Source organism: Lissotriton vulgaris, chromosome 10, assembly GCF_964263255.1.
Source record: "Lissotriton vulgaris chromosome 10, aLisVul1.2, whole genome shotgun sequence".
Classification (NCBI taxonomy): Eukaryota; Metazoa; Chordata; class Amphibia; order Caudata; family Salamandridae; genus Lissotriton; species Lissotriton vulgaris.
Window position 1 is genome coordinate 1,078,550,812 of NC_141698.1, and position 16,163 is coordinate 1,078,566,974.

Here is a 16,163-nt window from a genome sequence, read left to right on the forward strand (position 1 = left end):
GAGAAAATTAATAGAACTTGCCTGGGAACTAGGTAAGCATCCAGACAAGTAAGTTGAACTAGAGCCAAGCAGGAATTGTCTTGGGGTGGGGCTGCTTTAGCTCATTCAAGGGGTGGTTCCAAGTCCAGCAGTAGAGAACTCAAACTTCTGTAAACTGCATTAAAAGAATGGTGTTATCCTGGGTTCCTTTTTAGGTCGAGTCTAGGTTGCGCACATGCGCTATGTGCAAGACCTGCTGCAATCGCTATACAGAGTGTAATCCCACCTGCTTCTTGCAATTGGTTCACTCCAGCGTTGCTTTTTTTTCCTGGCACCTTGTTGGTTGGTGCTCTTGAAACATCACTTCCGTTTTTAGCTCAGGAGCACCGGCCAACTACAGTTTCCTTACGCTGGTAGGTGTTCGAGTTCCTTTGGGGACTACTTGTTTAATTTCCTATTAGAGTTACTGTGTGGTGTGAGTGTCTGTTCCTAGTACCTTGCGCTGATTTGTTATCACCATGCCTCCCGCTTTACGGGCCGCCGTCCGCATAACTTGTATATACACGGGCGCCACGCTTCATGTTTTAGCATAGCGCCCGCTTTCACATTTCTTTGCAAGCGCATAATTTTTATGTACATAGGCGCATGCTTTATATTTAGCATGGCGTCCGTTGTAATGTTTTCTTTTTTTAATTACCATGGCGCCCCCTTCCCGTGCCACCACACACATAGGTTTTATGTACATGGGTGCCCCACTTTGTTTCAGCACGGCGCTTGTTTTCTTGTTTTTAACACTAATAGCTCTATCTCGCAATTGCGAGACCTATTACATTGCATATGCGTGTTGAAAGCTGGAGGTTGTAAGAGAAATGTTTCTGTACTTTTTAGGGCTCTGAGCCCACCAGACCTGTTTATCTTTGATACAAGGTACAGTGGAGCAGATATATCAAAAACTTTATGGGTAATGCAGATTGTCTCGTAGAGTGGTGTGGCTCTTTTGGGGGCTATTGAATGTTCGCAACACTAGTGTGATATTGCCAAATGTAGTGTTCACACCTGTTTACACATAGGGTGCACTATGTATGCTCCAGCAAAGTAATGGAAGTGTTCTAGAAGGTGATCTTCTTTGGTCGAGGGCTGTCAACTACATTGACGGAGACAGACAAACAGCAGATGTGAAAATGTGAAAAAAAGAGACAAAATAAATATGCTGATAGAGGTAAATTTAATTAAATCGTAGGGAGTGAGGAGGAAATTGTAAGGAGTGAGGAGGATACAAAACATGAAGATAGGAAAAATAGAGGAACAGAGAAAGGGTCAAAAAATTAAGATAAGGAAAACTGAATTACTATAGTAAAGAAATTAACAAAAAAGAAGGAAATAATTAAATGAAGAAAGACGAGGAGACTGAAAGAAATTAATGTGAGAAAAAATGGAAAAAGAGTGGTCAGTAAGAATTACAGAGAGGAAAATTGAAAGCACAACAGAGAAAGGTAAAAAGACAAAGAGGAAACAAATGGGAGAATGGGAAGAGAATGAAAAAAAAGAACAAAAGAAACCTAAAATATAAAATGAACAAAAGACAAAAGAAGGGGGAATGAAATATGAAGAGGGGAAAACAGTAACAAACTGTGTGGAAAAAAGGAGAATGGGGCATTTGGGAAAATGTGTAACTAAAAAAGAAAACTGGGAAATGGTAAGAAAGATGGAGCTATAGGGAAAGATTAAATAGTAAAGAATGGGAAAAATATAGATGGAAATAATATTAGCCAAGAGCAAAGGCAGAACAATTAAGGGAATACCTAAAGAAAGCAGGTTTGAGCAAAAATCGAAATTAAGATAGAAAAATTAAACGACAACAAGTGGAAAGGATTCGTCTGAGACCCAATAGGATGAGGTGGGATGACTGTGTGCATTTTTAGCATGACAATGACCTATTTTTATTGTATTTAGAACAGCGTGGGCTGCGTATGTACTTTAGAGGCCCAGCAGTCTTTGCATTTTATGGGCATTCATGTGTTTATGGTGAGCCTGGCATTAACTGGGTTGTCTTGACATATTGTGGCCATTGCAGTGATTACTGTATCACTGGCATTTGAAGACCCTCCTTGGCACATTGTGGTATTCTTGGCATAATTGTAGCCATCCTCTGCACATTTTCAGCATTTGTGGCATTGTGGTGGTCATTTGGGATCAAACTCTGCTTTTTCAGGAAATGTCAAGCTAATATGTGGGTGTTAAAATCATTGCATTTATAATATATTAAAAACAGCCATTGAAATGATAGCCCATGCTCTGTTGGGGACACGTATTGCTGATACTATTTCTTTTGTGTCACAAGAGCACTTGCTGTTGTGCTTGTTATTTCATGAACCATACAGGGCTATTTCATAATCTATTTTGATTAAGCTTTTTAAGTGTGTGGATCCTGTGAGATTGGCGTAAACTTATAGGAACCTCTACTACATAGCTTTGTAACATGAGGGGTAATTTACTCACTAAGCCTTTGAGCCATACTGTCTACTGACTGATGCCAGGATGGTAAAATACAAGGACGGGGATAATAGAAGTGAGGGAAAATAAGGTATACCTAAGGCTTTAAGTAGCCGGGTCTTGCCGATAGTTCTTAAAAGCAGGTGCTGAGACTAGTCCCTGTCGGGCTCTCTATTTTTGCCCTCCCCCTCATGATGAAAAAAAATCTCATCTCTGCAGCAGAACCACCTTTCAATCAATCAATCAAAACACTTGTAAATCGTGCTACTTACCGTGAGAGTCTCAAGGTGCTGGGGGGGGAGGGGCGCTGCTACTGATCGAAGAGCCAGGTCCTGAGGAGTCTTCTGAAGGCCAGTAGGTCTTGGGTCTGCCGTAGGTTGGTGGGAGGATGTTCCAGGTCTTGGCAACGAGGTGGGAGAAGGATCTCCCACCGTCGGTCGTTCTTCGGATGCGGGGGACTGTGGCGAAGGTGAGGCCGGTGGAGCTGAGCTGGCGGGTGGGGGGTGTAGAAGCTGAGTCATCTGTTGAGGTATGCTGGGCCGGTGTTGTGGAGAGCTTTATGTGGGTGTGTGTAAGGAGCTTGAAGGTTATCCTCTTGTTGATCGGGAGCCAGTGCAGGTCTCTTAGGTGGGGTAAGATGTGGCTGCGGCGGGGGATGTCGAGGATCAGACGTGCCGAGGCGTTCTGGATGGTTGCAGTCGTCTCAGGAGCTTGGCCGAAGTTCCTGCCTAGAGAGCATTTATGTAGTCCAGCCTGCTGGTGACTAAGGCCTGTGTGACTGTTCTTCTTGTTTCGGTGGGGATCCACTTGAAGATACTGCGGAGCATTCGGAGGGTGTTGAAGCAGGATGAGGAGACGGCGTTGACCTGCTTAGTCATGGAGAGGGTGGAGTCGAGAATGACCCCCAGGTTGCGTGCGTGGTCGGTGGGTGTCAGGGCTGTTCCTAGAGTTGTCGGCCACCATGAGTCGTCCCAGGCTGAAGGGTTGGTGCCGAGGATGAGGACCTCAGTCTTGTCCAAGTTCAGCTTCAGTCAACTGTTCTTCATCCATTCGGCGACGGCCTTCATTCCTTCGTCGAGGTTGATTTTGGCGGTGTGAGGGTCTTTGGTGAGTGAGAGGATCAGCTGGATGTTGTCGGCATAGGAGATGATGTTGAGGTTGTGCTGTTGGGCGACGTGGGCGAGGGGTGCCATGTAGATGTTGAACAGCGTCGGGCTGAGGGAAGAGCCCTGCGGTACGATGCAGATGATCTCTGTGTCTTCATAGCGGAAGGGGGGGAGGCGGACGCTCTGAGTTCTTCCGGAGAGGAAGGATGTGGTCCAGTCCAACGCCTTCTCTTGGATCCCGGCGTAGTGTAGGCGTGTTTGTAGTGTGCGGTGGCAGACCATGTCAAAGACGGCTGACAGGTCCAGGAGGATGAGGGCTGCTGTTTCTCCGTTGTCCAGCAGGGTCCTGATGTCATCGGTAGCGGCAATGAGGGTGGTTTCTGTGCTGTGGTTGCTGCGGAACCCGGACTGGGATGGGTCCAGGATGCTGTTTTCCTCGAGGTAGTGGGTCAGTTGTTTGTTGACGATTTTCTCTGTGACCTTCGCCGGGAATGGCAGCAGGGAGATGGGTCGGAAGTTCTTGAGGTCCTTGGGGTCCGCCTTGAGTTTCTTGAGTAAGGCGTTGATCTCGGCATGCTTCCAGCTTTTTGGGAAGGTTGCGGTCTCGAAGGAGATGGTGATTACTTTCCGGAGGTGGGGTGCGATGGCTGTACAGGCTTTGTTGAAGATGTGGTGAGGGCATGGGTCCAACGGATGTCCGGAATGGTTGGTGTTCATGATCTCGCTGGTGTCCTCATCGTTGATGCTGGTCCAGGAGGGCAGGCGGTTGGTGCAGGTGGTGGTCGTGGGGGCGGTAGTTCTCTGGGTGGTCGTGGCGTTGAAGCTGTCGTGGATCCAGTGATCTTGCGGTGGAAGAAGGTGGCCAGCAAGTCGCACAGATCTTGCGAGGGCGGGATGTTGTTGGTATTAGAACTGGGGTTGGAGAGTTCCTTCACGATGCTGAAGAGCTCTTTGCTGTTGTGTGTGTTATCTAGGCTGTCTTTGAATGAGGCCCTCTTGGCGACTCTGATGAGTTGATGGTGTCTGCTTGTGGCGTTCTTGTGGACTGCGTAACTGTCCGGTGTTCGTTCGTGGAGCCAGTTCATCTCAAGTCAAGTCAAGTCAAACATTTGTATAGCGCGCTACTCACCCGGAGGGTCTCAAGGCGCTTAAGGTAGATCGAACAGCCAGGTTTTGGGTTGCTTTCTGAAGGAGAGGTGGTTCTGTGTGAGACGGAGGTGGGTGGGGAGGGAGTTCCAGGTCTTGGCCGCCAGGTAGGAGAAGGATCTTCCTCCCATGGTGGCTTTCCGGATGCGTGGAATCGTGGCGAGGGCTTGGTTGGACGATCGAAGATGGCGGGTGGGGGTGTAGAAGGTCAGGCGAGTGTTGAGGTATCTGGGACCTAGGTCGTGGAGTGCCTTGTGTGCGTGGGTGAGGAGACAGAACGTGATTCTTTTGTTGACGGGGAGCCAGTGCAGGTCTCTCAGGTGACCGGATATATGGTTGTGGTGGGGTATGTCTAGGATGAGTCTAGCGGAGGCGTTCTGAATACGTTGAAGTCTTTTCTGCAATTTGGCTGTGGTTCCGGCGTAAAGGGTATTTCCGTAGTCCAAACGGCTGGTGACGAGTGCTTGGTTGACTGTCTTCCTTGTTTCGGTGGGGATCCATCGGAAGATCTTTCGGAGCATGCGAAGGATGTTGAAGCATGATGAGGAGACAGCGTTGATTTGTCTGGTCATCGAGAGGGAGGAGTCTAGGATGAATCCCAAGTTGCGAGCATGGTCCGTTGGTTTTGGTGCGTTGCCTAGTGCCGGGGGCCACCATGAGTCGTCCCAGGCAGAGGGAGATGTGCCTAGGATGAGGACTTCCGTCTTGTCAGAGTTCAGTTTTAGGCGGCTATTCTTCATCCATTCGGCTACGTCTTTCATCCCTTCGTGTAGATTGGTTTTGGCGGTGGTTGGGTCTTTGGTGAGGGAGAGGATCAGCTGGGTGTCGTCTGCGTAGGAGATGATGTTGAGGTTGTGTTAGCGTGCGATGGATGCGAGGGGGCACATGTAGATGTTGAAGAGGGTGGGGCTGAGCGATAATCCTTGTGGAACGCCGCATATGACTTCGGTGGCCTCTGATCTGAAAGGGGGGATGCAGACTCACTGTGTTCTTCCGGCGAGGAACGAGATGATCCAAGCTAATGCCTTATCCTGTATCCCGACGTCCCTGAGGCGTTGTACAAGGGTGCGGTGGCAGACCGTGTCGAACGCTGCGCAGAGGTCCAGGAGGATGAGGGCCGCTGTTTCTCTGTTGTCGAGCAGGGTCCGGATGTCGTCTGTGGCTGCGATGAGGGCGGTTTCGGTCCAGTTTTTGACATGTTCGTTTGGAGGCCTGAAGGTCTTCAGTGAACCAGGTGGCTTTCTTGCTGGTGTGGCTGGTGGAGGGTGTCATAAGAGGGGCAAGGGTGTTGGCGCAGTTGCCAATCCATTGTCTGAAGTTGCGGGCAGCGGTGTCGGGTTTGGTGGAGTCGGCGGGTGGGCTCTGGGCGAGGGTGGTGGTTAGCTGGTCTTCGGTGACTTTGCTCCAGCAACGTCAAGGCATCTGTTGGGTGCGTTGGTGCGTGGTGGGCTTACTGAAGGTGAAGTGGATGCAGTGGTGGTCGGTCCAGTGGGGTTCGGTGGTGTGGTTGAAGGAAACGTGGGGGCTTATGGTGAAGATGGGGTCAAGCGTGTGCCGGCGGCGTGGGTGGGTGTTGTTACGAGCAGTCTGAGGTTGGCGAGGTTGGCGATCTTGGCGATCAGGTTGGTGGAGTTGGTGTTGTTGTTGTTCTCGAGGTGGAAGTTCAGGTCCCCAAGAAGGATGTAGTCCGTGGAGGCGAGGGCGTGTGTGCTGACAACGTCGGCGATGGAGTCGCTGTACTGTGGTCGGGGTCCGGGGGATCTGTAGACGAGTGTTCCTTTGAGGGTCATGTTAGGATCGGTGTGGATCTGGAAGTGCAGGTTTTCGTCGGTGCTGAGGGTGTCGCCGGTGTTGGTCGAGACTCTTAAGGGTTTTCCTGTATACGATGGCGATTCCTCCTCCTACGCCGTTGGTACGGTCCCTGCTGGTGATTTTGTAGCCTTCCTGGATGGCTATGGCGATGTCGGGGGCTGATGTGGGGTTCATCCAGGTCTCCGTCAGGAAGGCGACGTCTGGGGAGGTAGAGTCAAGAAGGTCCCAGAATTCGATGGCTTGTTTGCGGGTGGAGCGGGTGTTGAGGAGGATGCATCTGAGGTTGTTGGGTTCTTTATATGGCGGTTTGGAAGCCTGGTGCTGGTGAAGCTGCAGTTCCGGCAGGTGAAGGGTCCTTGGGTGCGCTTCAGGGTGGCCAGGTAGCAGGTGTGTTCTCGTCCGGAGTTGTGCGTGGAGGGTGCTGGCGTCGTAGCGGATTCGGGTGTTGTGGTGTTCGCGGGGGCCAGGGGTTCTGGCGCTGAGCGTGGTCCAGGCACGGACGGGCGCAGACAGGCTTGCCTTTGGCGTACCAGCGACGTGTCCGCTGCGTGCGGCCGCTGCGCGGCCGCCATAAATGGGGAGGTGGGAGGGAGGAGCAGCTCGGAGGCGGGGAGGCCAATGGGAGACGAGGGGACGGGGCTGCAGGGGACGCAGCAGCGGGAACCGGGAATGGGCTGGAGCGGCGAGGGGAAAAATAGCGGCAAAAAAAGGGGATGCAGTGGGTTAACAAAAAACAAAAACCGGGCACAGTAGAGAGGAGAAATACAGCACAATTAACAAAGGCACAAATATCACAGCCTTTGATGTAACTTGAAAGAGACTAGTTTTAGTTCTTTCACAGTCCCATCATTTCAGAACTGAAGCATTTTCAATATTATATACAGCAAAAGCCATAATTGTTGCTTATTCAACTTACAACCATTGACAAAGCCAATAGTCCTGGCTTGTTGTAGGAGTATGGTTACCTGTCGTGTCATTTATCTGATTGCAGTGACCGAAACCGCAAAATACCAGTGGGCAGCACACTATGCGAAGCATAGATTTTTAGCTTATGCGTTTTTAAGCCACGCCCTTAATTTCATAAGCCATCACCCACCCTAGTTTTTGTATACCACTCAAAGCCCTGTGAATATCCCTTTAAAGGGGGCGTTACATGAGGCGTGGCTCATTGAGGTGTTTAAAAGCGCCTCATATGAAAGGAGCATTTACAATTTGCAAGATAAGGCCGACACATTTCTCCTCATATGGTCTCCCTCGCTGACGTGTTTCCGATGTGGGGGGCAATGGCTCAGGGCTTCCTGTCCCCTTCTTTATGGCCTCATCAATCTTGTCCCAATCTGTCATTGGGCAACCTGCTCCTTGCTCCCAGTGTGTGCTCACCTGTGTGTTGCCATGCCCCCTCCCTGTGGATTCCCCTCCCTTTTTTTTACTTTCTCTATACCTCTCTTCTCCCCCCGCCTTCCTCTCCCCCCCTACTCCGGGGCCTCCTTCTTTACAGCCCCATTTCTTGTATCCCGCTGCCTCTCTCCCCTCCTCTTCCCTGCCTCTTTGCCTTTCCCTCGGGGCTATCACGACTGGACCCTCCAGTTCCCCACTCCCGCCTCCACCTTCCTTGTTTTTTAGGTCTCGCCTGAGCCAGCGCATGGAATGGTCTGGCAAAACATTTAGTGAGTGGGCTTTAGAAATCCTACCACAAGCTTTTGCTTGTGGCATAAAGCTTGCGGTTACGCTTGTGAGCACGAGCGCAGCCGCCATCTGCCTTTCCTCTTCCTCAATAAGCAATTTCTCAAGCGCATCGCTCGCGGACTTCAAGCCTCAAACCCGCCCAGCTGCAAGAGTTGTCTTCTGTGTGTGCACAGGAGCACTCTCCCCACCCCTCCCACTTCTTACTTTTAGCAATGCAATATCCGGGCCTAACTCCATCCCATGACTTTAAAGCAACCTTAAAGTGCCATCTTCTATGCCGTGAAGGCAAAGGCAAATTACTCTCAGCGCCCTTCATTGTAAACATGTACATTCATTTCTGATATGTATACCCCTGTATTATGCTTGATTTTGCGGTTAATCTGTTACTCAACAACAGCTTTGGGCTTCACTTTAGTCATTAGATACAATTGTTAACCACCCAATGTGCCTCATGAGCCATTTACCAATGCTGGTCCGCACACCCAGGCATTCCCACCGATCTATACCTGACATTTCCCCTGCTCTGCGTCCGTCCATGGCTCCCTGTATCTTCTTGCCCAGCCGCTCTTTCCGCCACGATTCGAATCTGTTGATGTACACGCTATTCGCGCAACCAAACCCACTGTTAAAGTTGCATGAAGCGAACAACCGTCTCTGCAAGCAACAACACGCCAATTTCACACTACGACCTCTGCCGAACCAGATTTGAACCAGTCAGAGATGTGATGGGGCATGCTGGTTTGGAACAGTTTTTTTTTTTAAAGCTTGGTTGATAAAACAGGTTGTCAAGGAAACCGCTTCTCTCGGTATTCCAATGGTTTGTTTATGAGGTGGGTTTAACATGTGACATGCACAATGTATTTGTGCAATGAGCATCCAGAGGCTTTATGATTGACGCTTTACCTACCGCCTGTGATTGGAGACCGCTGAAGAGGAGGATCGTTGTGCTAGACCTCTTTGCAGTTGGGTTGGAGGGCGGAAGGGAGGGTCTGTCGTTGCCATGAGGATTGCGGTGTTAGCAGTTACAGCCTCCGACAAAAACTTGTGAACATGCGCTTTGTTTTTGAACTCGTATGCCTTAACCCCCATTTCCCTTTTAAATGAGATCAACCCACCCCGTATTTGTCTCTAAAACTCTTTGAAGAAGCACAATTTGCCAACAAAAAATAAACTTTATTGAACTCAACCCACTCTTTTGAAAATAACTTTCAAAACCACCCTATTACCTTTTGGCATTTACTTTACTGACTGTTTTTATGATACTCAGAATATGTTTCGGAGCACTTCCAAGGGACACAAGTACGGAGTAGTAAAGCCAGGAACGTGATTGTGGTAGGCGGTGTCATGGGGGTGCAGGCCTACGCTGAACAGTACAGCATACGTAAGTACACAACACTAGTGGTTTCTCTTCAGCCAGTTGTCCCGTGCGACCCTGACTCATTTATTTATGCCCTCGGACCGAGCCCAGTCATGAGCAGTGTGTGCGCGTTACATTTTAACAGAGAGGCAGGGTGGCTCTCTCCATCCATCCCTCCTTTTACTTTGGTATCAGCGGAGCGGAGAGAGAAGCTTAACAGTAGAGAAAAACAGAAAAAGAGGAAGGGTAGATCAAACAAGCATTTTCAATGCAATAGGTCTCGCATTTACGCGAGTTTGAGCTATTGGCATTGCAAATGATAATGCTTTTTATTTTTGTTTTCATTTTTAAAACATAAATAAAAGGCATAGTCATTACAATGCCAATAGCTTAAAGTCGCATAAATGCGAGAGTTTTAAAGTTGCTAGCCGCCCCTGAAACGTGTTTAAAACACTGTGAAAATATTGCAGTATTCAGGACTGACTGTAGAACCAAAACCTTAGGTTCGTAAGCAGTTTAAAAAAAAAAGTGCTGTAAATTGCTCAAAGAACTTTTTTCTCCAAAATCTTGTGGTGGGAGAGTGGAGTCTCCCTTAGCACCAGCGAGAAAGGCCATCCTTAAGAGTCGGTGCTTTAATATTTTGGTTTATTTAATCAATGTTCTTTAAGTTCTACCTTGAAAACTTTCCTAATTTTGGCTACGAAATTCCTTAGAAACCGATCTGCACGTGGCTTACAAAACCTATTTTTGAGCACTCTTCTTGGACAGAAACCCCTAACATCCCTCGGAACCATTCTACGAATGATCAGGCTGCTGTTTCAGTGACTTAAAATCATGGTTGATCTCGAAGTGAGATTTATGTACTCCTGATAAAAATGTTAATTAACTTGCTTGTGGATGTTGAGTCTCCAAATATTAATTAGTTCTAAAGTATAAACTTGTTTACGCACGATTATGGTTTAGAGCAAGTAGTGAGCTTTAGACATTTCTTAATTGAAAATCCATTCTAACTTGATTGATGACATAAATTCAAACCCGAGGGCCTCATTTAGAGTTTGGTGGATGGGAACCTTCATCACAAACATGGTGGGTATTTTGTCCACCATATTAAAAGTGAGTTTTAATAAGTGGCACTTCTAAAACGGTGGACAGGTTATCCTCCACGTTGGTGCTAAAGTATCTTGTCCGTCAAATGCTAGATAAGACAGTTAGTGGCAATTCCGCTTCCTGTCTGAGCCTGTACAATACCCCATCAACCCCTGAGATCTGTTGATGCCCCAATAACCCGACTGTTGCTATTGTGTATTAATACAGCCAACACTGACATTCGCCGGGTAACCCATATCCAGTTTGTCCATAACTACATTAATAGTTCCCTTCAGCATAAAAGGTGTCAATCGCTTGAATGATAAGTATATCCAATAAGGATAACTACATTTGTTCCTCAGTTAGTTTAATTCAGCAACCCATTTAATTACTTGATATTCCAATACTTACGTTTTATTCCAGTCTTACCTGAAAGATAAAGCAAAGAGCGTCTCACCTGCAAGTAACCTCTGCCATGCCTTGTGAGATATATAGAGGTTGCTCAAAGTAATAAACTTGTAAACAACCATGATGTCTTGATATTGCTGAAACTTATTTTCCGTCGCAGTTTCAAGGAGCTTTGTTGGTTATGGACTCATGAGTTTTGAAACCATTATTTGTAGACACATAGGGGTCGATTCCGATGTTGTTCTGAAAGCATTCCTACCGAATTGTTTCCGGAATGCTTTCCGGATGACTAGGATCAGGAGAGTCCGACCAAGCGATTTAGATGTATCTGGATGCTTCCGGATAAGATTCCTTCAGATTCCCATTGACTTCAATAGGAGCCGATGTTCTGAACGAGAACACAGGCTGCCATCGAAGAAAGAGGTGGTTGGAGAAAACCTTGTACCCCTTGGTACCCGCCACAATGTGCATGGGTGGAAAGGGGGGTCCGTTGGATACCCCCACGGGCCAGATTCGGAAGGCCCCGGGTGAAGAGTGACCTGCTATAGGACCCCAAAGGCAGATTCCAGCAGTCGATTTGTTCCAGAGAAACCGATTTGGAACAGCTGTCAGAATCAGTCATCGTACTCACTTGCTCGGAAACAAGAGTCCATACAGCTGTACGATTTGGCTCTGAAAGACCCAACCTGTCCTGATGCCTTTCGGAATCTATTCAGACAGCCCTACCTGTTTTCAGGCATCGTACTCAGTCATTGGTAAGTGTGTACAATTCGGTCATAAACAAGGGTTCCGGATCCGATTCAGCAAACACAAATCCGATTTGGAGCCCGTCTGAACGGCATAGTGTGTGAACTGTTCTCTGTAGGTCATCCGCCTATTTTCTGTTAATTTAATACACAAAAGAAATGGACTGAAATTTTAAAACACTACCGACTTTTTACTGAGGATCTTAGCATTGCATACTTAGTTTGGAAACCCTGTATATGTATCCTATGTATTTGAAATCCAGTAGTAATTGATGCATTTGCACTTTTTCACCTTGTGAATAATCATGCACTTTATTGTTCTCAAACAAAATGGGCGCTTGGTTCATACTGGCTAGAAGGAATACTCCCCAGAAAGCAGAGAAGGCGACCAATGGATTTGCACTTTTATAATTCTATGGCTGATTTTAAATTTCACAGTTCCATCGATCAATCAATCAATCAACCATTTGTAAAGCGCACTACTCAGCCCTGAGGGTCTCAATGCACTAAAGGAGGGGGGCGGTGCTGCTACTTGCTCAAACAGCCAGGTCTTGAGAAGTCTCCTGAAGGTCATCAGGTCCTGAGTGTGTCGTAAGTGGATGGGCAGGGTGTTCCATGTCTTGGCTGCCTGGTGGGAGAATGATCAGCTGCCGGTGGTTGTTCGGTGGATGTGTGGAATGGTGGCGAGAACGAGGTCAGCGGAGCGAAGCTGGCGGTTCGGGTGTAGAAGGTGAGTCGCTTGAGGTATGTTGGTCCGGCATTGTGGAGTGCTTTGTGAGCGTGGGTAAGGAGCTTGAAGGTGATCCTCTGGTTGACTGGGAGCCAGTGCAGGTCTCTCAGGTGGGAAGTGATGTGGCTGTGGCGGGGGATGTCGAGGATAAGGCGCGCAGAGGCCTTCTGTATGCATTAGAGTCTTTTCTGGAGTTTGGCTGTGATTCCCGCGTAGAGGGCCTTTCCGTAGTCCAGCCTACTGCTGACAGGGGCCTGGGTGACCGTCTTTCTGGTTCCGGTAGGGATCCATCTGTTGATCTTGTCCTGTGAACAAAGAAACATTGGAATGTTGGAGCTCCAGGCTTATACCAGCCATTATAAGCCCGGAGCACTCCATTGTTTTCAATGGAGGTCCCAACATTCCAATGTTCTAATATAGCCTTATAGCCCGCCGTAGAGGGCTATACCGGCTATTAAAGGCCCTCTCCAGCGTTAAAGGCCTGAGCCGAAGGCGATGGCCTTTAACAAGGGAGAGGGACTTTAATAGCCGGTATAGCCCAGCTACGAAGGGCTATAAGGCTATTAGAACATTCTGCACTAGAGGGCAGATTGTTCTAACAAAAAAAACAAAGCCTTATGGGAGTGTGAGGGGATTGAAATCCCCTCAGGCTCCCTGAAGCCTTTGTTCACAGCCAAAGCTGTGAACAAAGAAACGTTGGAATGTTGGAGCTCCGGGCTTATACCAGCCATTATAGGACCAGAGCACTCCATTGTTTTCAATGGAGCTCCCAACATTCCAATGTTCTAATTTGTAATATCTCTGGAAAGGTGAATTATTTTGATGTAATGTTTGTAACTCACGCTCTCACTTGGTGTTTTAAAGCGAAATCAGCTGAGTTACAGCCAAATCCAGGATCTGAGCAAAGCTGTTTGCAGTAGAATTTGAAATCAGATCTGTAATGGACAATCATCCAATCAAACATACACGCTGGGTCAAGTTGTATTTTCTTTTTAACCAGCTCCTCTGTCTTCATGGCTTACATTTTTTGTACTTTGATATAAATATGTAATTTCCATAATCAATCCTATTTTGTCATTTGTGATCTCACATGGATGGTTTTCTCATCAAAGACTGCAACCCCACCCCCTCCCTCCCAAAAGGACAAATATCTGCCCTTTTCAAGTTCAAGAAAAGTTTAATTAAAAATTAGGTTTTCAATAAGCAATCGGAATGTTTCCTTTTACGGTCTGGCATTAGCCATTAGCTTTTGATTTTACTAAATTAATATGTATGATATATTTATTTAAAAGGGCTTTCAGCCACCTCTCTATACCTGTTGGTCTATTGTTGTGTCATGTGTGCTTTGCTTCCACCCACATCAGCATACAGCATGGGGCAGTGGGTCAGCTTATGCAAGCCACTGGTTACCGTCACTTGGAGTGACTGCATGTTGCTCTTTCACAAGGTAGGCATCTGCACACAATGTAGTTCCCTTTAGTGCAAGTGTTACCTGATGTGATAGTAGGACATATTTGAGCACAGGGCACATTCCAGATTTATCAGTTGATTTTCTTCTTTCAATGGTGTTGTAAACTCCTTTTAAAATGGACTGCTGCATTTTCACATCAAGTATAATGGGGTGACCCAGTGACCCTCAGAAACTGGGTGTCTAGAGCCTATGCTAATGTTGGTTGAAGAAATTACTTTAATCCATCATAAACATTTATGCATGAAGGAAAAAGAACACACGGAGTTGTATTAGCGGCTTAATCTTTTCTTTTTACAATTTTATCTGGTTGTAACATAGTCAGGCTGTCACAAAAAGCAAAACATTATTGACAAACTATACAAGGCAAACTAATCGGTGATAAGGTGATGTAGAGGTGACAAAGTGCTTTAAGTGAATAGACTATATACAGTGCTGTACAAGAGTTACCTAACCTGTTCATTCACTGGACATCCGTCCCTCTACATATGAATCTCTAGTCCATACATTGCTTTCTCCACTTTTCACATGAAGTGGAGAGGGTAGGGAATAGATTGTACAGGTACATTGACGTTTCGACCCAGAAAAGTGTGTGATTTAGGAAGGAGTCACGGCGCGTCTTCTTCAGGACACGGGGGACAGCCAGTAGGGCTTGTAACCAAAAGCCAGTAGAGTATTTTCATGTGTGATCCACCAGGGGTTGGATTCTTGTCAGTGATGATGATGATGAATTGCATCAGTTTATAGTCCACCAAGGTTTGGATTCTTAAAGCAATGATGCAATGATATGGACTGGAGACTAGGTGTGTTCTTCTTTCTTCAACCATAAATGTTTATGATTGATTAAAGTAATTTCTTCTCCTGACAGAACCAACATTAGCATATACTCTGCTGCTATTTCACAGCATACCATATTTTGTTGCTGTCCGGAATTGGTTTCCCCAATGCTTCTTTAGTAAACTTTGCATAGGAAGCAAACAAAACTTTATCATATTTAATTTGCAGCACAGTTGTAACAGTTTTATTTAAACATAGGTGGCGTGTAATTTCTTTCCTTCTTCTTTCTTTCAATCATTTCTTTCTTTGCCTTTTTTTAATTTTGCCACCTTTTCTTCTTTTGTCCTTCTTTCCTATACGTTTTTTCCTCATTCCTTCTTTGTTTTCCTCACTTGACTCCTTTCCTTTCTTCCCTTCATAGCTTCTTTACTTTTTTCTATTTTTCTTTCATTTTACCTTTTTCCTATCAGTTTTTCCTTTTTGACTTCTTGACTTCTTTCACTTTCTTTTGTCATCTTTCCTTTCACTGTTCTTTTCCTTTCCTTTGGTTCTTGCTGTTTAGTCTTTTTTCTTTCTGTTTTGCCTTTCATTTGTCCTTTCCTTCTTTTTCTTTATTGCCTGCTTTCCTTTTTTCTTCACTTACTTTTGTCTACTCTCCTTTTTGCCTGCATATTTGCCTTTTTCCTTTCCCTTTTTTTTTTAGCCTTTCCTTTTGATTTTCATTTGTTCCTTCTTGCACTCTTTCCGTTCTTATTTCCTTTTGCCCTTTTTCGACTTATTTCTTTTTTCTTGCCCTCTTTCCTTACCTTTCTTTTTGTTTTCTTTCTTGTTTTTTTATCTTTCTCACTCTTTCCTTACTTTCATTTTTCCTTCTTTTCTTCCTTCTTTCCTTTTCCTTTTTTTCGTCTTCCCTTCTTTCTTGTTTTTTGCCTTCCCTGCTTCCTACCTTTTTTTTGCCTTCTTTCTGAGACTAGCAGCCAATGCCAGATAGAGGGCTTTTTAGGCCTGTTTTCACCAAGACCTTTGGATTTTACTAAAAGTATGTATAACATGGTTACTTATAGGGGTTTTCAGTCAGACTTCATCCATTAGTCTGTGATTTTTGTCATTCATATATTTCTTTCACCCACCCCAGCGTGCATCAAGGAGCAAAGTATCTGCCCACTCTACCCATTGACTGATTTAACTATGAGTTACGACATCCTGCCCTTTCACAAGGAGCACATCCCCACACAAGGTGGTTCTCTTAATTCCCAGATGTACCATGGTGAACACTTCTTTCCTTAGCCAATAAAGTTTTGCAGAAACCATGACAAAACAAAAATTGCCAAAAAGCTGGTAGCAAGCGCCAGATTTAACACCAACGCCG

General features: G+C 46.3%; 1 protein-coding gene across 4 annotated transcripts in view; it reads left to right on the top strand.

Annotated features, from left to right (window-relative positions):
- NKIRAS1 (NFKB inhibitor interacting Ras like 1) overlaps nt 1-16,163 on the top strand; it is a 156,204-nt gene that overhangs the window by 123,903 nt on the left and 16,138 nt on the right. The window lies entirely within an intron of this gene.